The sequence below is a fragment of the Vulpes lagopus genome, chromosome 20, assembly GCF_018345385.1.
Source record: "Vulpes lagopus strain Blue_001 chromosome 20, ASM1834538v1, whole genome shotgun sequence".
Taxonomy (NCBI): domain Eukaryota; kingdom Metazoa; phylum Chordata; class Mammalia; order Carnivora; family Canidae; genus Vulpes; species Vulpes lagopus.
Genome location: NC_054843.1, coordinates 19,496,438 through 19,517,536, shown reverse-complemented (window position 1 = coordinate 19,517,536; position 21,099 = coordinate 19,496,438).

Here is a 21,099-nt window from a genome sequence, read left to right as displayed (position 1 = left end):
TATGGACAAGAAGCAGGATACCTTTTAACTTATGGAGAATTTCCTTAGCCTTGGGTTTCCTACTGACTCAACTAAATTTCAAGTATCCCTTAAAGAGCACTCAAGCAATTGCATAAGTATTTGTGAGACAATATGTGGTTCAGCCTTGTCTTTATTTGCATAAAGCTTAGGGTAGTTAAACTATATATCTGTATTATTATAAATTTACATAAAATAAATCAGCCAGGTTTATTTATAGGTAATTTGGATAGTTGTAACATAAGAAACATTAGCTTTGATTTAGAAAATCTAAATTTCTTAAGGATTGACCAGTCTGTGAATATTAACCAATTTATATTAACGGTAAGAGCTGACTTTCACTAGTTCTTACACTATATAAACCACTAGTCTTCCCTACTAAAATGTAAGCTCCATGCAAGCTGTATCCTCTTCTGCCTCATTCATCAGGGTTTCCCCATGGAAGAAGAATGCCGGACCATGCACAGTGAACTCTTGATATTTATTTGTGGAATGAATGAATGAATGAATGAATGAATGAATCTACTGAAAGTCTTATGAGCCCAGTGCACATAGAAAACCATTTAATTTTTTTAAGAAAAACCATTTAAAATATCAGCTTCTATAAATAAGGTACACGTGTGTGTTTTTTTTTTAATTTTATTTATTTATGCTTGAGAGACAGAGAGAGGGAGAGAGGCAGAGACTCAGGCAGAGGGAGAAGCAAGCTCCACTCTGTGCAGGGAGCCTGACTCGATCCCAGGTCTCTGGGATCCCACCCTGGGCTGAAGGTGCCGCTAAACCCCTGAGCCACCAGGGCTGCCCTACACGTGTGTTTTATAAATGCTATTCAAACATTGAATTTACTAAGATTACATTTTACTTAATATAAGCTGTGACATATCCTATTTCCCAAATGCAATACTGTGTATTTGAATAGTATAGCTGTTTTCGTGTGTGTAACTCATGTTATCTCCCTTTGGCCCAAATTTACTTTCAGCACAGCTATACTGAACTGTCCTTGCAGCCTTAACAATGTCCCATCTGAAACATACATAAGGATGCTTGTTCAACTCATGCTTTGGTTCCAATATCCCCACATCCATTTATGAACAATTTGGCTTGAATTCCCTCTGAATCTTCACCCAGAACTGCTTTATAATTTCAGTGCTTCTACTTATTTTTCTCATTTCTGACATCTTCCTATCATTTTAATTTAAGCACTCAGGATCCTCCTAATTCAATGTTGTGTTTGTTGCTAAAGCTTCCTGTGGTTTATCCTGATGTAGAGGAAAATCTTAGGTAGAATACTGAAAACTACTTGATACATGCATGAGAAAGTTGATCTTGAAAAACTTATATGTCACTTATGTGAATACATTTTAATGGATCTTACATTTTCCTTTATACATATTTATTTATCACATTGGTTTCCTTTAGCCATACTTGAAAATTTATATAAAATCAAAACCCAAAATGTCTAATCATTGTGAAAATGCAGACTAATAAAATCTTCCCCTCAGTTTTCAAGGACTTCTTTTTTTTAACTTGGTGGTAAAATAAATTATTGTACGATCTCCTCTTCTACTTTCTATGTAGATAGAGACAGCAATATTTTCTTAAATATAAGAAACTGACTAATTGTTGAGAGCTTTATTGTTAGATCAGCATGCATATTCTCATCAGAAAAATTTTTTGAATGTTTAGGTCATTCTTTATTCTCTGAAAGCCAAAATCCATTGCCAACTACAGATACATTTGTCAAACTAACAAAAGTAAAAATAAATTTCACTCACATGACCTGTTTCCAGATGTGTCCTTTCCATGTTCCCACAAGGATTATTCCTCATTGCACTTAACACAATTTGACCTACTATTGGATTTTGGATTTTTTTTATTTTTTTAAAGATTTTATTTATTTATTCATGAGATACAGATAGAGAGAGAGAGAGAGAGAGAAGCAGAGACATAGGCAGAGGGAGAAGCAAGCTCCATGCAGGGAGCCTGATGTGGAACTCGATCCCGGGACTCCAGGATTACTCCCTGGGCTGAAGGCAGGTGCTAAAGTGCTGAGCCACCCAGGGATCCCTGGATTTTGTATTTTTATTACTACCCTTATTTTGTTTCCACAATGGGAAATATGGCAGTGAAACACATTTTTGTTTTTACTTCTGGAATTATATTCTTCAATTTAATCATAAATTTACCATCTGCATATTTAAGACAACAAAATTAAGCTACAAATTAATTACCTCAATAGTTATTCCTTCAATTCATAGTATTTGTTATACATTCCAAAAATTTCATTATATATTGGTTGTCTAAGATTTAGGGCACATCTACTTCTAGCTTTTTGTATGAGAAAACCATAGAATACTCATGGATAATAGAATGTGAAACCTGAGAGAAATTGTAAATAATTTAGCTCAAGTTTCTCTTTTATTGTTATTATTGTTTTAACTGATAATGTGACTGATACTTATACTAAGTGACTTCTCCAAGGCTAATTAGCACAACCAAGTAATGACAGAAAGAGGAATAAACCTAGATATTATCCACTGTTTTCCAATAATCCCATACTTTCAGTTATCAAATTGTGTAATTTCAGTCAATAATTATATCATCATGCTAATTAATTAATCAATCAATCATACAAGGAATAGATTTGCATGCATGTTATGTGACTGATCTTGTTCTAGGAACTTAGCCTATAACAGTGAACAAAACAGGCTAGGATTCCTGCTTTATTATCATTAAGCAAAAAAAAAAGTACATTATATAGCAATTTTAAAGGTTATATGTGTCATACAGTAAAGAAAAACAGGATATGGAGGATCTTGTGTGCAAATGATGAAGGGCAGCTGGTGGAATCAGGAGGCTTTTGCAATTTGAAAGAGGTGGCTGGGATAGACTTTCTCATAAAATAGCATTTCAGCAAAGATTGAAAGTAGCAATAGAGTTATTCTGGTAGATATACTGGGGGAAAGAGCATTCCAGGGATAGGGGATAGCCTGTGCAGAGGCTGTGACCTATGTAAAAGGGACGCCAATATGGAGGTCAATGCAATACTAGGAGAGAATCTAAGAGGAGTAACTTGTGAACCAATCCATAAAGGGCATTTTGTCTCATATAATGGCTTCATTTTCTACTCTGAGAAAGATGGGACACCACTGAGAGATGTTAATTAGAAGACTTACACAGCTCAATTCACATTTAAGAAAAATAGTCTGGAGGTACCTGGGTGGCTCAGTCGGTTGAGCATCTGACCCTTGGTTTGGACTCGGGTCATGATCTTAGGATCCTGGGATTGAGCACCACCTCCTTCCCCTGAAGCTCCACATTCAGTGAAGAATCTCCTGGAGATTCTATCTCCCCCCTACCTGTCATCCTCCTCTCACTCTCTCTCTTTCTCTCAAATAAATAAATCTTTAAAAAAGAAAAAGAGAAGTATCTAGCTTCTTCCTTGAGAACAGACTTTAGGGGCCACGTTTGAAAAACCAAGGTACTTCAGGTGCCATTGTTATCATAGAAGCAAGGGCAATAGGGCTCAGAAGAGGGTAATGACATTTTATGGCAAAACCTTCATAGTTCAAAGAATACAAGGCTATTTTGTTTTGTTTTGTTTTTAACAAAAATAAAATCCAAATGGAATTCTTAGATTTAAAATATATATATTTTAAAATCAAACATTTATTTTTCGGAAAATTTAAGCATTATCCACTTAGGGCAGTATATATAATTTTTTTCTCACCTTTTTTGTCTGTTATTGATATATATGTAAGTATATGATGTATAATATGGTGATTTGATACATGTACATATTGTAAAATGATAATCACAATAAAGTTAGCTAACATCTCAATTCCCTCACGCACTTACTTTTTTCTTAGTGTGTGGTGACAACATTTAAGATCTACTATTAACAACTTTCAAGTATGTAATGCAATATTGTTATAGTCACCTGCTGTACATTGGATCCCAGAACTTGTTCATCCTACAGCTTAGCATTCATACTTTCAACATTTTTCCATCTACCCTATTTCTATGAGTTCAGCTTTTTTAGATTCTACATATAAGTGAGAATATAAAGTATTTGTCTTTCTCTGTCTAGTTTATTTCACTTAGCATAATGAAACTATAAACTGCAAACTATAGACTGCAGACTTAACCCTGACCACTGCCTGTTTATGCAAATAAAGTTTTATTAGAACACAGAATGTTCATTTCTTTATATATTGCCATGGATGTTTTCATGGTATAGTGGCAGAGTTGGATAGTTGAGAGTGAATGGCCCACACAATCTGAGAGGGAATGGCTTTTTATAGAACTATCTCTAGATCTAACTCAACATTCTAGCCACAACTTCTATTATAGCTTGATAATTCATATTCTGGCAAGTTCACAATATGTAAAATTCATCAAAACTAGTATAAGTTCATTTCTTTGATTTTGCATATGCCTTCCTTTCTTTCTGAACATTCTTTCCTTTTCTTTACTAACTTGATAAGGTCAAATCTTTATTCAATGTCCAGCCCAAATACCTTGTCTTCTATTTACTTTTTTTTAAATTTTATTTATTTGAGAGAGAGAAAAAACAGTGGGAACAGCAGAGGGAGAGAGACAAGCAGACTCCCTACTGAGCATGGAGCCCAACGTGGGGCTCAATCCCACCACTCTGAGATCATGAACTGATCCAAAATCAAAAGTTGGAAGCTCAATGGACTGAGTCACCAGCCACCCCCACCCCCCTCTTCTTTTATTTTTTTTTATTTTTTTTTATTCTTTTTACTCCCTCTTCTTTTATAATAATCTTCCCACTCTCCAACTCTACCAGAAAGAATAATCAATTATTTTTGTAATGAAATCATGTATTCTTTCTTGAATGCAATGTAATCTTTGCAGTCATCTCACTATACTGCAATTCACATCCTTACTTCTGGACCAAAGAATAACAAAACACCATGTAAAACTTTGAGCTCTCAGGTAAATATCAATATAAATTTTAATATTGACAGATTTTAAAAAGATATGGCCTATTCCTAATTTGCCTCTCCGTATCAGTTGAAAAATAGCATATACGATATAAAGCATGCTTAATTAGAGTTGTTCACAGTTTAGAAGTGTATTGAAGGAAGTGTTTCTGACAGAATGAAACTATAAAACCATACAGATATTTTGACATGTTTTTATTTATTTTTATTGGTGACTTCACAACGCATATTATTTTGTCATAATTTTATGGTACTTGAGTCATTTGGTTTCCATTACCGTCTTTATGTATTATTTAAAAGTTTTAAGAGATAACTAAATTTCTTAAAAAAATAAATCTTTAGATTTACTGAGGGAAAGATGCTATTTATTACATGGTCCTCTATTTTTTATGATGTCATGCTGTTAGCAATTTTAAGAAAATATCTTATAGCTAGAATTATAAAAATGGGTAAGGAAAATTTGTTTAGTGATTAGTATTTTAAGTTTAGTTTGGTAAATGCTAACTTTCCTCTCTACTTTCAATAAGCTAGTTTAAATTCATTTATGATAACAAAACATTTAACAAGTTACTTATACTTATACATTGATATAAGACAATGTTTAAAAAGATGAAAAAAAAGGACAGGTTGATATTTTCCTATAAAACTTGAACTATGGGTAACCCTGTTTCAGTTTTATAAGAGATACATTTCCCAGAGTTTTACCATTTCAAGAGAGAGATTTTCTTATAATAAGGGTTTTCCACTCTTTGTACTTTGCTGGAAAGAAGGGGCAATGCTGAATACTACAAAGGTAAACATTAGCAAGAAAGTTTAGATATACCTATTCTTACATTGAACTTTGCCATCACATGCCTATTCAGGTATCTGGATAGTGGTTGGGGTGGGATTCCTCAGAATTTCTTTCTATACATCTTGGATCTCTTTGTATTTACTGAGAGTGACTTTGAGTTTTTCAGACTTTCTCTTTCCTTATATCTAACTTTTGCCCTCTAGTTAAAATTACTTTTAGAACAGCTTGCATAGGTATATAAACATTGTGTGTATGAGTTTATATGGCTTCTGTCAGCTTTATTTTATAATCATGTTTATAATCTCATAATTACAACTGCTTGGAAAAGGTTGATACATATTTTCTTCAAAATGATGCTAAAAACTCCATCTAATTTAATGTACAAAACTGAATTTCAATTTATGTTGCAAAAAAAAAATAACACTGCGTGTTACCTAAGTAACAAAAAACACGTTTGATAAAGCAAAATATAAGATTCAAATAATGCAGTGTCATATTTAAAAAAATGCCATGAAAATCAACTGAAAGTGGTTCTAATAGATATCCATTTCAAAAGTGGAACTTGTTACAAATATGAAGTTTTGAAGTAGCAGTTGTGTTATCGTTATTTTAACTATAAAAGAGATTTTCACCTAGAGAATGATATATATGAAATGATCTTCAGTTTTTATGGCCCCTGAAGCATGTGCAAAATTAAGATTGTCTTAGCACTGTCATATTGAAATTATTTTGCATTAAATTTTTGTCTGAAATTTGTCTTGATCTGCAAGCTTAATAATAGCTTTGCTTCTTGAACACACGTAAACATTGATTTTAAAATTTAAAGATAATTACTGCCATCAATAAAAAAATTAGTGTGTAAAATAGAAATTGACTTACAAGAATTGTATATGTAAACAGAATAGACTTTCTTAAGGCTCATCTCTCTTTATCATTGAATAATATTACATTCTCTGGTGTACCACAGATAATCTGTTCATTCACCTGTGGACAGACATCCTGGTTACTGAATAGAATACACTTTAAATAACATGATAATGAAAACAATAAATAATACAAATCTGAAGTACTAATGATGCACTTTGTCAGTCTTTTGAATTTTCTGTGTTTTTAAAATATATTAAAGATCTTCTAGTTTCTGGTTGTTAGGCTTTAAGAGTTAAGAAACTATTGCAATTATTAGTTGATAAGCTGTTGTTTTAAAATGCTCATTTTAGCCCTACTGTTCCTGGTTTGAATAATCACCTCCCTTTCTCAACACTCACTTTTCTATGGGAAATGGAAAGCCTTTTTGCCTGGAATCTGTTTTAGTTTTAAGAAAACCTAATCTCACATTTTTCTTTTCTCATCCTCTTTTATCACTTACATTCAACAGTGTTGTTCCTCTTAGGTAGAAAAAAAAGAGTATTTATACATAAGCTAACTTTTAAAGAGAGGCAGAGACATAGGCAGAGGTAGAAGAAGGCTCGCTGTGGGGAGCCCAATGTGGGACTCGATCCCAGCACCCTGGGATCATGCCCTGAGCCAAAGGCAGATGCTCAGCTACTGAGCCACACAGGTGTCCCAATAACTTCAAAATTAATTGACTACATAACATCATCCTCTAATTTTATAGTAAATTTTTAGATATACCAAAATATTTGAAATCCTTTTGTTAAGCATTAATATTTGTATACCATTCTTTCCTCAAAATTCAATTTTCTGTCTTTCTAAAATCTGATCACCAGTAAGTCTTTCATGGAAAGTGTATGAATAATAACAATTTTTTATTTCTTAATAATTCTATTTATTTTTCTTGAAAATATTGTCTCTGATTATGGATTCCTAGATTAATATTATTTTCCAAGTATTTGGAAGGCATTATTCCATTTCCTCTCCTGGTATCTATTTTACAGTAGGTCTGATTATTGTCAGATTTTTTTTTTTTCTTTTCTTTGAGAGAGAGAGCATGCAAGTGTGCCGGAGCTGGAGGGGGAGGGGTAGAGAAAGAAGCAGAGAGACAATCCCAAGCAGGCTCCACACTGGTGCGGAGTACCAGGGGGAGCTCCTTCTCACAACCCTGAAATGAGATCATGACCTGACCTGAAGTCAAGAGTCCAGGCTTAACTGAATGAGCCACTCAGGCACCCCTCATTGTCAGTTCTTTTAAGAAATCCTTTTTTTATTATTTGGTCATTGTCTGAATTATGTCCAACTCCGACCCCTAAAAATTTCCTACGTTGAAATCCCATGCCTCAGCATCTGACTGTATTTGGAGATAGGGACTTTAAAGAGGTGATTGCTTTAAAATGAGACCATTGGTGTAGGCCCTGATTGGTGTCTCTTTAAGAGGAAATTCTGACACATAAAGAAATGCCAGGGTGCATGCACATAGAGGAAAGTCCATTGTCAGAAGGCAGCCACCTGAAGTCCAAGGAGAGAGACCTCAGAATGAAGTCAACTCTGCCAATACCTTGATCTGGGACTTTGGGCTTCTACACCTGTGAGAAAATAAATTTCTGTTGTTTAAGCCACCTAGCCTGTGGTACTTTGTTATGCAGCCTAATAAACTCATGTTGTAAATTTTACTGTTCTTCTCTGAATACTGAAGTTCTGCAATAGTTTTATTAAGATGCCCTTAAGTGCGACACTGTTATGAGATGTATGTGAGCTTTCTTAGCTTATTCTGCAGGGATCTAATTTGTCTCACATCTGTATGTCATGTATTATCTCTCTGCAAAAGATTCCCTGAAGGTTTCCTTATACTCACCTTCTAATTGACCAAGTTTCTCTTTTGGTATAATCAATAAACTGATTGAAGTTGCCTCCTTAACAGTTTTATTTTAGTAGTTACATTTTGTAGTTCTAGAATTGCTATACTGGCTGTTCTTTTTCAAACGTATCTTCTTTTTTTTTTTTTTTTTTACAATATATTGTTTTGGCTTTATGAGTTACATGTTTCCCTCTATCATTTTGAGAACTTCAGAGTTATTTTTTAATTAATTAATTAATTAATTAATTTAGAGAGACACAGAGGCAGAGAAATAGGAAGAGGGAGAACTAGGCTCGCTGCAGGGAGCCTGATGTGGGACTTGATCCCAAGACCCCAGGTTCACAACCTGAGCCAAAGACAGACATTCATCCACTGAGCCACTCAGGTGCTCCTGGATGCACATATTTTAAATTGTCATTTATACTGCTCCATTGGAGTCCTTGAAGTGTACATTCCGCCATTTCTTACATGTTTAATTCTCATAGTAATTGTGTCCCTTCTGTTTATCTACTTATATATGTATGTGTGCATCTGTGTAGTTGTTACTGTGAAATTTTCTTGAGGGGGCATTGTTTTTCTCTAGGTGCCATACCCATCTGAATTGGTATCGTGTACTTCTAGAGTAATATTTGTATGGGCTATAGGAAACCTATAATTTTTTTTGTAATTACAGAACAATATGTTAACTTCACAGCTGATCAACCTCACAAGTAGCAAGAACCATTACTTAACACCCACTTTGGACATAGACATAAGATTCAGATTTTATTTTATTTTATTTATTTATTTATTTTTTTTTTAAGATTCAGATTTTAATGGACATTCTCTTTCTACTCACTATGTCAAGAACATGGCCAGTTTATATGATGAGTCCTTGTGCTGGTGAGTGAAATATTCTAATTTCCATTTCATAGATGGGATTCACTTCATAGATTTGTGAAGGAAATCCAGTTTTCCCCTGGACTTAGGGATGATGTTATTTTCACCTCTGGGGTGGACATTAGCATCCCAGTTCCTAGGCCCACGGTCAAAATCCAATTTGAAAATCTCAAGGTTAGGTGTCTTTTGGGTCTTTCATGCCTTTCATTTAGAGAATTCTTAAGTCTGACATCTTGTATTCCCTGTAGTTTGCTTTATATTAAAAGCTTTCCCTTATACAATCTGAAATATTATACTGTGTGAATTCTTATATGCTTGAAGTTGAAAGGATAACTTCTCATATCAGCTCAGTCTGCCATAGAGATGACAAGTTTCCTTTCAAATCCTGAAAGAGGAAATATCTTTCAGATAAATTACACTTAAAGGAAGAAAATAAGATTTTCTACATTACTGAATATTTATTAAATGAAAGAATTAGTCTAGAATAATAAGTTCAAAAAAGTTTACATATTTTTTTAAATCAAGTCCACTATCATTTATTGGTAAAGTTTCTTATGAATATTATAAACCTTCCCTCAAAAGAGTATCAGGAAAAAAAGAGTATCAGAAAAAGACTTTGGAAGCCTTTTGGAAACAACATTGCAACAGAAAATATTTCTCTTCAAAATATAAATCGTGGAGGAGCCTGGGATGCCTGGGTGGCTCCATTGGTTAAGTGGCAGTCTCTTGATTTTGGCTTAGGTCATGATCTCAGAGTCCTAGGATTGGGCTCCACTCTGGGCTCCACACTCTGGGGAGTCTGCTTGAAATTCTCTCTCTTTCCCTTTCCTCTTACCCTTCCGCCCACTTGTGCCTTCTCTTTTTCATAAATAAATAAATAAATAAATAAATAAATAAATAAATCTTTAAAAATAGGCACATGAATTATGGAGAAGGCAACCAGAATATCAACTTGTGATTTAGAATAATAAAAACCACCATCTACAAATTTATACTATGGAGAAAAAATGAAGTATTTCTTTCTGTATTAAGTTTCCATTTTAATATCTTTCTATCCTGAGTCTCCAGCCCACCAAACTCTCTCTCTCTCTCTCCCATCAGATTTTGGACTCACAGTTCCTCTGCAATCATCACCTGAGCCAATTCTTCAAATCCCAATCTTTCCCTCTCCCTCCCCATATGCACATGTGTGTGTGTGTGTATGTGTCTGTGTGTGTGTATCTCCTATTTGTTATGTTTCTCTGGAGAACCTTGACTAGTACAGTTCTCATAACTGATTATTTCACTTTATTATTTTCAGGGCTAAGGTCTGTCCCTGGTCTCTCATGCCATTTATCTAAGATTGTAAAGAGTGAAACTAAGATTTTTTGTGCAGTCTTTTTACGTTAATAAAAAGAAACAAAGAGATCTAAGAGATTCTCTGAGCAGGTTCTGTTAAAAGCGCTATTTTCACAATCATCTTTGCTTTCTTTGTAGAACTAGCCTACTTTTAGATTTAACAGATTTATGTTTTTGTGATTTTGAAAGTGTGGACATAATCTATTCTAAGTTATATGTTGCCTTCCCATTTTAAGACACCTTCCTTCTTTCCCCCTTCCCTCTTTCTTTTCCTTCTTTCTTTTCTTTCTTTTCTTTCTTCTTTCTTCTTTCTTTCTTTCTTTCTTTCTTTCTTTCTTTCTTTCTTTCTTTCTTTCTTTCTTTCTTTCTTTCTTTCTTTCTTCTTTCTTCTTTCTTCTTTCTTCCTTCCTTCCTTCCTTCCGTTCTTTCTCCTTTGTTCTTTTTTCTTTTTCTTTTCATTATCTGAATGAAATTCTGTTTCATAAAATTAACAAGTTTGTCCTCTTACCATTCAAACACAATCATAATTGTGAAAGGTATGTTTTATAAATTGTAAAAACAGCACAAATTATTAGCACCCAGGAAACATAATCTGACACTAAGACATTTTATATGACAAAATGCCCAAATGAAGAGTATCAGTATAACTAACAAATTTAAAACCTTTAAAATTATGTTCCTCTGTCATATAAATTTCTTTGAATTCCAACCTATCTTCTTATATTTTCCCCAATCTGTTACCTGTAATAGTTTTTTAACGGATGTTTATCACACAGCTACCATATACATGCCTCTGGGGGAATAGGGAGAAAAATAAATCACTACTTAAAACTTAATATTGTGTGTGGTAAAGAACATGGGTTTTAGTGTCAGACAAGCATGCATTTAAATAATACATTTTAGTTCTAAGGCTGTGGGTTTGCTGCTTCATCTAATAAACTTCAATTTCCACATTGTAAACTAGAGATGATAATGTCACCTTACACACAAAATCACTAAGCAAATTAACAATGACAAGGCAGTCAATGTGCTGCTCAGCCTGGCACTGGCACACTATGCATTCATCACAGCTGACTTCTCCTGGCCCAGGTCTCAAAAGCTGGTGCTGGTTGCACTGTGCATATCTGACTCCGTGTTATCTACTATCTGGCTTTGTCCCACTCTTATCATTTGCACTTTGTATAAAGATCTATCCTGGATATTACTGCTTTTTTAACAGCTTGTCAGAATCAATGCTAAAATAATAGCATCCACATTACTATGAAGATTAGGAGTAAATTGAAGGCAATTTAGTGTACCCTCAGTTAGATGGGATTTTATTTAAGTCGTTCAAAGAAAAATCAATTTTAATCTTTATCTTTGTAGCATCTCCTACTAGTGTTTTATCAACTCTCAGAAATCCCCACCATATCTTGAATACAGGTAAAACTTGCTCTACACTCTTTCTGTGTTACCATGTGTCTTCTTTCAATCTTGTCACGCCCAGAGTAAGCGTTTTCTTTATAACTAATTTATAATCCAATGCCATTGCCTTTTTCTGAACTCTCCCTACACTTCCCACAACAGCATTAATTTTGATTATAAAAACAAGTCAAGTCAGTGCTGAATATGAGAATTACCTCATGGTTTCTTGGTGTATGGCTCCTACTTAAGAATTCAGCGCTGTGTTTGCTCTTCTCAGGGCTGCATCACTGATCATGGTTAGTTTATTATCTATTATGACACTTAGCTACTTTTTTGCCACCCTTGCATTTCTTGTATTTTTTTGCATTGAAAACCTATTTTTCTCTTCAGATATACTACCTTCATCTTCTCTTGACTGCATTTTTTCCTATGTGTTTTTCTATTCAACAAGGTCACTTTGAATGGTGATTTTATCTTCTGTATTTTTAGCTACGTACCTTTCTCTTCTTGTTTAATGTTATGTACCAAGTTAATGAGTGCAGAGAATATTCCATCATCCTGATTTCATAGTGTCTTCTGTTAAATAATTCAGGGATTAGCACTAACCACACATTTCTACTAAGAATATAATTAATGTGGTGGTCATTTCATTTTAATTGGCTAGACTGAGCATGAGACCAAATCTCGTGAATCCGGCATCTTTTTAGTGATGACTACTTAAAGTGCTCATTCACTCTCCATTTACTAACAAATTGAGTTTAAGATTCATGCTCTAATATTCAAGACTATTTGATTCTAATATCTTTTGAGATTTATCTCCCACTATTTCTATATTCTAAAAGATGAATCATAAGGATGAAGACTCAACTGTGGCATGTGTATGGAAAGGGAAAAAATGGGTATGAGTAGAAAGAGGACCATGTTATATTACTTATTATTTGATTTTTTTCAGATTCATTAATACATTGTGCAATGGGCTCGCCATTCAATGATAAGTGATATGGAATAGATGATGATGTTATAAAGATCACATTTTAGAGGCAATAATTAGGAATGCAACTAAATAAAGAAAGTGCTATACGCACTAATAAGGGATCTGATGCACTCAGATAGAACCCACAGAAATGGCTCCTGTTGCAGAGACAATTGTGGAACATGGTTAGGATGGTATTTGGAGTCAGGGATTTTGGAAAGTAATTAGGTCATGAAGAAGGATCTCTCTTGAATAGGATTAGTGCCTTATAAGAAGAGGCCAAAGATAGTTAGCTATCTTTCAGCCCTGTGTGCAGCCGGAAAAAGGACTTTTACCAGAGCCTGACCATATAGATACTCTGATCTTATATCTGCAGCCTCTAAAACTATAAGAAATAAATTTCTGTTATTTATAAACTACATGATCTATGATATTCCGTTACAGCAGCCTGAACAGACTAAGATATCATGGGATGTAGAGATTATGTAGAAGGAAGAATTTTAGAAGGGACAAGAAACACCTCTTATCTTTATGAGGAAATGTAGAAAAAAGAGGAATGAATACGAGTAGGTTTGTAGATTCAACAGCAGGAAATTGAAGTATTTCCTTCCTAATGGCTTTTATTTTACTGATAAAATACATGTATTCATCTCTAAAATGGAGGTAAGGCCAAAGAGATATTTGGATACTGAATTTGTAGGAAGAAGTCTGAAAAAAAGGTGGCATAATAAATGAAAGTGAGAACCAAGGACTCATGGAACAATTGTTGTGTAGCCTTGGGGCTTCCATTAAACACATGAGGGAGGCAACCGATTACTATAAGTGGCTGGTCACCTTCTGTTGGAAATAAAAGAATTTTCAAAGAAATAACAGCACAACAGAAATCTCTAAATTATAGTGCATTTATCATCACATATTGGGAATAATATGTGCCCAGGAGTTCCAATGTGTTTGAAATAAGACATCAGAGACTAAAAGAGGGATTGGAAAGAGTATTAAGTCTTGAGAAGGAAGATGGACTAGGCATCTTCCAGAGCTGCACCATGGGGCCCCAGGTATAACTGGGATAACTATACTAATAACAATAGTAATCACAAAGTAATAACTAACAAATATATATCACATATTGTCATATTCTCTTTAAATTATCTGACATAATTCTCTCTACAAAGTTCTAAAAAGAAATTATTATTTTCTCCATTATGTAGTGGGGAAAAAAAGCACCAGTAATAAGGCTTCCAAGATAAGGCATTGTGGGATCAGTTTGCTGGGTATACTTGTTGATATACCTACATTAGTGTAAGGGCATTAAGCTTGTCCTGCTTCTTACACATAGAACTCAATAATCCCTCCTCACAGGAGACAACCAGAAAAGATCCATCCAGTTACATTTCTAGCTTCAAATTCAATATCAGTCATCTCATCAAGTCTGTATAGTCTCCTTGCCAACTGACAACTAATAAACAAAAATTCAAGTTATCATACCAAGGGACATCAGATATACAATAAAAGAAAATGATCTAGAAACCCAGAATTACAGCTCCCTTTGAAAAATAAAGAAAAAGAATAGGGAATATACGTTTGACATTGTTCCAGGCAAATTATCAAAACCCACAGTAAGAATAGTGACAATTTCCTGTTCTGGCTCTTAAGTGAATCTTTGACCTCGTTATCTGCTAGCCTCTTATTTTGTGTTGGTAGAACAACTTTGTCCAAGGTAATTCATGGTCTCTGACTTTGTTCCTAGGGGATACTTGCCTGTAGCCTCCATTTGGAGACGATGTAAAAGTAAACCTTGGGAAAATCTTTTAAAAATATTGTACTAACTAGTTATGAAGGTGAGAGCAGGTGTTTAAAAGAAGAGTTATAGTTCTTTGATGAAAGTGTTAATTTATAGATCATAACGATCTATTGGAAATTATTGTCAAGGAACAAAGTATTAAAGGCAGCTTTCAGGTGCCCCTGGATGGCTCAGTTGGTTAAGCAATCAGCTTTTGATTTAGGCTTAGATCATGATCTCATGCATTGTGAGAGAAAGCCCCACATCAGATTCCACACTCAATGGGGATCTGCTTGAAGATTCTCTCCCTCTGCCCCTCCCCCTACTCTCTCTCTCAAATAAATAAGTACTTTAAAAATAGCTTTCAGATTTAAGCAAAATATATGGAAGAATGGCAATGCCACAGACATCAATAGATTCTTGACTTTTACTGTGAAGAAATCAGTTTGTATTGTAGTACAGTGTGAGAAAGTAACTTCATTATAGATAAATTTGACATTCAATTATCACATATGATTAATGCACTTAAGCAATCAAAACTACTATGGTGTAAAATGTATTACATTCATATATCATTAAAATAAAGTGCATGTGCATATGTGTGTGCACATGCATGCACACATACCATTGCCAAAATCAATGAAAGATTTCTAGAAATTAAAAATTTGGGTAGGTGGTGTCTTAAATTTAATTTATAAAGTGATCGTAACATATTATCAATCTGAACCTCATCTAAAAGATTTCCTAATTCCATCTCAAAAGTTTAATATTCTTGATTCTCTTTCATTTTTGCGTACTACTCATGTTGCCTCCCTATGCATATGTGAGAGCCATTGTGAACAACTACGCCCCTCCTCTTTTTCTGTGTCAGTACACTCAAAGTTTTTATGTTTGCCTAGGCTGTTATAGATATTAGACATTTGTATGCTTCATGGTCCAGTGAATTTAATTTAATTAGATTTTCGGCTGGTTGGTTTATTTATCCCTTTGTATTACAGAGCTTTGGTAACTATATTTGGCTCCTGGCACAGGGGGACATTACCTGAAGGAAGCTCAGAATGACATGTGATTTAATCATTGCAATTTTACGGATTGTCGCTTCTGTTTGTACAGGAGGCTGGATTTTTTTCACCCTCTTCTCTCAGTAATTCTGTCTCTGTCCCATATAAGCACTTAGCCCATTCCGTGTTCACTGCTTCTGGGATGTTTGTGACTCAGAAGAAAGCAGATAAGAGCCATCAATAGCCTCACCCTTTGCCCATGCCTCAGAGTGACAAAGAATCCACCCAGTATTGTTCATGCCCTTAGTCCTGGAGTGGAAATAACGGAGTGTTTCTTCTGAAAGAAATAGGAGAGGTGATAAAGGATCAGATCAGTGTCTACCTACACAGATCAGTGACAGAAGTCTCAGACGATTTCTGTGTAGACAGATTATTTGGAAGATAAATGGGCCCCAGGAAACCCTAATCATCCCCTAAACTATTGAAAAATGTAGGAGTAAAGAAGGGATCCCAATTTCAAAGAGATCAATTTCCTATCACCTGAGAAGAATGGAGATTCAAATTGAAATTTAATTTTAGTTATTAAAAATGTATCTTAAATTCTTGAGTTTAGGCCTGGTTTCTTATCCATTGTGAGAAAGGAGAAAGAGAGAGAGAGAGAGAGAGAGAGAGAGAGAGGAAAGCCCAGTTATTCATCTTGTTCTCATTCTCATATTTTAATCTATATATTTGACTTGTTGATTCACTGTTCATTGACAAGATAATAACCTAGAAATGACCAAATTCAGTTGTATACAGTAGGGGCTTAATAAGAGACACAAATAAGTGAGGCTGGCAGGCCATGAAGAATATTAAGAGAAAGCAGTACTTCCCTGTGTGGGGGGATGGGGAGTGTCTAAGAATGCAAATGCCTTCTAATCTGGTTTACTTTACAGTGGTTACTTTGTTCTAGGAGCTGTTATGGGAACGCAACCCATGTATGACCAGATCCAACCTTCCTTTCCTTCCTTCCTTCCTTCCTTCCTTCCTTCCTTCCTTCCTTCCTTCCTTCCTTCCTTCCTTCCTTCCTTTTTTCCTTCTTTCCCTCCTTTCAAAGTTGGAAAAGCAGACTCTTGATGTCTAAATTGACAAAAAGCAAACAAAAAACCCAAAATCATCATATCTGTAGTTTGCATTACAAATTAGTTTTTATACTGATTTGTAATGATCTATTTGCCCATATATAGGAAAATGTTATGAAATATTACTAAATATTCCTAAGTAAGATTATACCTTGTAGAGATCAAAGCCCAAGATGCATGCAGTTCGATTTTTGTTGTATTCTGGAGCAGTGAGTATGCGTGGTCTACAGTAGCCATAAGCACATGTATTCCGTGTCAGCTGTCTCCTACCTCGGTCTACTTATGTTTTCAGTAGCATGGCTAATGTTCATAATAAAATCTTGATCTAAAAACAAAAAACAAAACAAAACAAAAAACCAAAACTTTGTTTTTTCATGTCATTTTGTGTTCTCTGTCTCAAGAGTATTAATTTTCAAACTTATATACAGTAAGGAAAAGTTCTCACAAATATTGTAAGGAAGTAAAACAAAAAGAGTAGCCTGGAATGTGTTTGCTTAAAGAGCTAAAGTGGGGGACGCCTGGGTGGCTCAGTGTTTGGGCTGCTTGCTGCCTTGGGCTCAGGTCATAATCCCGGGATCAGGGATCGAGTCCTGCATCAGGCTTCTGTGAAGAGCCTGCTTCTCCGTCTGTCTCTTTCTCTCTGTATTTCTCATGAATAAATAAATAATTTTTTTTAAAGTGCTAAAGATGAGGTTAATGCTCCAAGTTCCCCATAGTTTTCCTGTCACCATGGGAACCTCCAAGGAACAAAGATTGAAGGTGACTGGCTCAAATAATTTCATGTTGTTTTTAGAGAAGCTAAATGAATGAATCATTAGACTGAACAGCTCTCCAATCAAGGAATGGAAAAAGTACTTAGTCTAGAAACACTTGAACATTCAATAGCCTCAAAGAATGTTAAGCTGAAAATTTAGTTTATTTTAAGAAATATGTGGCTATTAGCTGATTACTAATGAGCTACTAGTGAAATCTCAAATTCTTTAAGATTGAAGCAAAGTAAAAAATATATACTTTAGCAAAGATCATTGCTAAGACATTATATCAAATTCTTTAAAGATTTCTTAGAAAGAATGAAAGAAAAGTGGCTTTATTATCTGCAACTTTTTCATTATTTTTAAAAGATCTTGCCCTTGATCTTTTTTTTTTATTTTTTCAAACTTTTTTTTGTCTTATGCAATTTGATCCTCATTATATCCTGAGTGATAAGACAAAAATCCTTATTTTCATTTCATTTTCAGCTTTCTTTTTCTCATATGCCTCTGCCCAGGGACATCAGAAACTTCATTTCCTATATTGATTGAGAATCTCATAGATTCCTCACTTACTCAACACTCAAAACATTGTTTTGTTCCTATATACTTTTTTCTTTGAAAATTGGTCACTCTTGATCTAATGCTATTAGAGCCTAATATAAAAATTACCTAATATTTTAAATCAATTGAAACAAATAAATTACTGTGATTTCAGAAGCTACCATTTGACTTGTTATATTGTCTCTGCAGCCTTTTGGAGGCAGTGCCAGTACAAGTCTGACTGTTAGTAATGCCAACAGCAAAAATTTCAAGCTGTGGCATATTAAAAAATCATCCAGCATTTAAGCTATCCCCAAATAGTGCCACCTAGGTGTCCTATACCCAGCATATGCTTGATCAGAGCTCTGTATTCAAGACCACTTCATCAGAAAAGAGCTGGAGTCCTCATTGTAATAAATCAAAAATAAGTCCTTTGAAGTATGATCATGCTGCCATGGTAATGGAGTACCATGGGTCTTGAAAGGAAGCATTTTCTCTGTTCAGCTAACTGATATAATGTGTTTAATTCAGGTAAATGTAAAATTTAGATGATTAGAATAGAAAAAATAATGTTCTCACTATGGCCTCATGTTATGGCATTAGCGAGAACAAAATGCCAATATGTAGCCTCTCATTTATTTCTTTCATAATGTCAACAGTACGAATGTTTCACTGTTTTAATCCATCCAAGCTGCTATAGCAAAACACCATAGACTGGTTCATCTATAATCAATAGAAGTTCATTTTTCATAGTTCTAAAGTCTGGGAAACACAAGATCAAGGCACCAGCCGATTCACTGGTGAGAGTCCATTTCCTGGTTCATAGATAGCCATCTTTGCATTGCCCCTTCACATGACAGAAGGGGTAAGAGAGAGCTCTTTAAAGTCTCTTCCACAATTACATTGATCCTATTCATGAGGGTTTTGCGTTCAAGACCTAACCACTTCCCAAAGTCCCCTCTCTAAAAACGACTACATGGGAGATTATGTTTCAACATATGAATTTTTATGAGATACAAATATCCATTCTATGGTATTCACCATAACATAACTGGTTTGCAGGAATGTGTGGGAGTGCTTTAGTCTTTTGCAAATCTGTTTAGCCTTTTATATTATATCAAATATATATCTCTTTAAAAAAAAGTAGTGTATCCAGCTATTTTATAAAAGTATTATGCCAGAAGGCATATTGTAAAAGGCAGAGAGAATATTCTAATCTAGATAAGAACGAAATCTTTTTGTTTAGAATTAATTTCTTATTATGACATTCTTAAATTATCTAAATTCTCACTAGAAACATGGATTAGCTTTACTAATTATTATATTTAATTATTACCAAAGAAAATGCTTTTTTCCTGCAGAAACTGTTGATTTTGTGAAAGCATAATAAAAAGTTAACACATTCTTCGCTTCATCAATTGATTGAAAGTACTTATTGAGTTCTTATTATGTGCCAGTCACTAAATGGTAACAAATTCTGTCCATAGAAAGAAGAATGAGCCACTGTCCCTAACCTGAAGGAAATCATTACCTAGTGGAGGAGAGACAGATATGTGTGGCAATAGATACAACACAGTACTCTTAGTGAGAAGAGGAGGATAATTGCAGTGACATGGTTGCTCCATGAAAGAATGGCTGACACATACCTTGGAAATCACTCTTAATGGAATAATAACATTGACCAGTGGGCAAAGTGGTGAAGAGCATTCAAAATAAAGTAGGTCAAAGACACACACAAAATTAAAAATCATCGTGAGTTCAGAGAACTGTGAGCAATTTGATACTACTCTGGTGCAGCCCAAGGGGTTAGAAAGCTAAGTGAAGTCATATTTTCAAGAGACTTGTATGTCAAGTCACATTTTACCTTGTAGGTAATGGCAAATCCATTAAGCTAGTGGCTTCCAATCTGGGTATGCCCTGATTCACCTTCAAGGAAGTAGCATAATTAGATATTCATTTTAGGAAGCTCACCTGGTATCTATACCAACAATGTATTGTGAGAGAATCAACATTAAAGGTCAAAAGACCAAATTAAAGCTCTCCTAATTGACCAGGCAAGAAGTAAGAGGCATTAACCAAAGCCTGGGAGTTGGAATTGAAAAAATAAAGAGGCTTATAAAGATAATATCCATAAAACATATCCCTCTTTAAGTGTCAGGAATGTGTGGGAGTGCTTAGTTAAGATAGCTCTAAGTTTCCGACATAGGCAACTAGGAAATTAAATGTGCAAAAATTAATATAACTTTGACATAATTAATTAATTAGAAATTGGCATGTTTAAAAGACTTCATGTCTGTTACATAATTATATGAGTGTGTTTGCCAGAAGTGATGAATTGGAATTTCTAATTAAGGGCTTTATTCAAAAGAAAATCTGGATTTCCAGAACAACTAATAAGTTTTCAAATATTCATTTACATTGTTTATTTAGTAAAATCTATATTTGTAAATCATAGGACTCACTGTATGGAGCGTTCATTTGGTTGATACAACACAGGGAACAACATGGGAGACCACACAGAAGTACAGGTAACAATGCCTGTCCTAAATACTTGAAAAGAAAGGTTGTAGATTCACAAACTATTAATGGCATATTGTAATCTATAACTAAGAAGTAAATAATTTGGTGAAGCAGCCATTTCATTTGAGGCAAGGAGTGCTTTGGAATTCCAGTATCCAGACAGTAGGGTCTGAATAAATATTTTCACCATAGAAAATTTCTGGGCAACAGCTTACCAACAAGAGTCAGATTTGTCTCAACATCTGAAATGTTTTCTCA